Below are 2,415 nucleotides of genomic sequence, written 5' to 3'. Positions count from 1 at the left end.
ATCCTCCCACCTTGGCCTCCTAAGGTGCTGGGATTATAGGTATAAGCTACCACACCCAACCAAACCTTAAGTCTTGAGAATAATTTTCTTTGCCTTAATGCTCTGCACTCCAGAGCCACTGGGACAGTGGTCCTGTCTTCAGGACCCACTGTGGTTGCAGCCCCATGCCCATGACTCTGGGTAGCCCTACCCCGTGGCTTTGCTGGGCATTGTCCTTGTTGGGGCTCCTTGCAATGGCTTTTCCCCACAGGCAGCCCTCTGTCTGGGTCCTGTGGCTCTTTGGGGCATAATTTGAAATCTAGGTGGAGGCAGCCATGCCTCTACAGCTTTGCTGGGTGCAGCACATGGGACTCATACCTGGAGTGATTGAGGAACATGGTTATGGAGTTTGGGGTAAGGAAGCCCATGACGTGATGTGTTGAACAGTAGTGGCCCCTCATTTGAAATTGCTCAGCCCCCTGGATGTTTGAATTCTTGGCCTGTGATTGTAAGTATAGCCTTGATGTTCTCCAAAATGTCTTTGGGGTCATTCTTCTATTGTATTGGACAATAGAGTGTGCAATACATCTTATTTGGACATCTATTTAGATGGCTGACTAATCTCCCCATTGTCCTGATGAGTAGCACCTGGCTCCATTGAGATAGCTGATCCATGCTAATTTCCTTATCAAATTTGGTCACACCCTTCATGTTCTCTTCCATACAGGCTTTCTCATTTTTTTCTAACATGAATAGGCTGAGAATTGTCTAAATCTTTAAGTTCTGCTTCCCTTTTCATTAATAATTATTTTGTAAGTCATTTCTCTCCTCTCACACTTTACAAGAAGCAGTCAAGAGAAGCCAACTGCACTTTCAACACTGCTTAAAACTTTCCTCAGCTGATAAGTCCTTGATTCTGAAGTGGATTAGGTGCTGCTGTTGGTGCTTGAGTGTGTTGAATTCAGAACCATAGCCAGACATGGGACTGGAAGATGAGTGAAAGATGCTGACCAGGTCCGAAGATCTCATGGAAGAGGAAGAGCAAGAGGAGGAATTACTGGATCCCCTAACAACAGAAAGACAGGAATGCAAGCAGCTGGAGAAATGTGTAAAGGCCAGAAGTGGCTAGAGCTCTGTGATGACTGTATGTCCTTCCAATCACAAAGAAGAGGATGGCATGGAGGAGCTCTTGGACTTTTTGCATGCAAGGGAGCACTGAGTGACCCACAAACTCTTTAACAGCTTGAAATAAATGTGCAGACATATTTACTTCAGCCTTCATCACCTTAGTATAAGGATCTTTCCTTATGGTTTTGAATATGCCATTTGCTTCTAATTTGTGTAACTGTAAGTTTATATGAACCTCGTGGATTTTGGCTTAGACAAGTAGCTTCTATGTAATTAGCAGTGATTCTATCTTAATAAAGTTCTGTGATCTACAAAAACAAGATTTCCTCAGCCAAATATCCAATTTCATTGCTCGCAAATTCTACCTTCCACAAAACGCTAGAACATGAACACTATTCAACCAAGTTTTCTTCCAGTTTATAATGAGAATTGGCTTTCCTCCATTGCCCAATAACACGTTCCTCATTTCCGTCTGAGTCTTCATCAGAATAGCCTTTATTGTGCATATTTCTACAAACGTTCTGTTCATGACCACTTTGGAATTCTCTAAGAAGACTGATGTTTTCTCTACAGCAAACTTTCCTCCTTTCTCTCTGGGACCTCGTCAGAATTGCCCTTTGTGGGACATTCATGGCAACGTAGGTTTTTTTTTGTTTTTGTTTTTATTTTTTTTTCTAGCATGAACCTTGAAACTCTTCCAGCCTCTACCCATTACCAATTCGAAAGCTGCTTCCACATTTCTAGGCATTTGTTACAGCAGCATGCTCACTTCTTGACACAAAAATCTGTATTGGATTCTCCAGAGAAAAAGAACTAGTAAGATATATGTATATATAAATATTTATCATGAAAATTGGCTGGCATAATCATGAGGCTGAGAGGTCCCATGACCTGCCATCTGCAAGCTGCAGGCCCAAGGAAGTCAGTGGTGTAAGTCCCAGTTTGAGCCTGAGGGTCTGAGAACCAGGAGTACCAATGCCCAAGGGCAAACGAAGGTGGATGTCCCAGCTCTAACAAAGACAGCAAATTTGCCTTCTCCCCAGCTTTGTGTTCTATCTGGGCCCTCAACAGATTGGATGATGCCCACCCATGTTGATGAGAGTGATCTTTACTCATTCTACTGATTCAAATGCTAATCTCTTCTGGAAACACTCTCATAGATACCCCCAGAAATAATATTTACCTGCCACCATTCATCCCTTATTAGTTCAGTCAAGTTGACACATAAACTTAACCATCACAGGAACCAATTTCAGTAGTAAAAATAGTGTATGTTTTTAAATGCCTTACATTTCCCAAACAGTTTCA

At 42.4% G+C, this 2,415-nt stretch overlaps 1 pseudogene; it reads left to right on the top strand.

Moving 5' to 3' along the window:
• Positions 1-958: 958 nt before the first annotated feature.
• On the top strand, positions 959-1,231 carry LOC129471060 (cytochrome b-c1 complex subunit 6, mitochondrial-like; annotated as a pseudogene).
• The last annotated feature ends 1,184 nt before the right edge of the window (positions 1,232-2,415 follow it).

The sequence above is a fragment of the Symphalangus syndactylus genome, chromosome 21 (genome assembly GCF_028878055.3).
Source record: "Symphalangus syndactylus isolate Jambi chromosome 21, NHGRI_mSymSyn1-v2.1_pri, whole genome shotgun sequence".
NCBI classification, from domain to species: domain Eukaryota; kingdom Metazoa; phylum Chordata; class Mammalia; order Primates; family Hylobatidae; genus Symphalangus; species Symphalangus syndactylus.
Note: the sequence above shows the minus strand (reverse complement) of the source record. Positions and strands in the feature narration are given on the sequence as shown.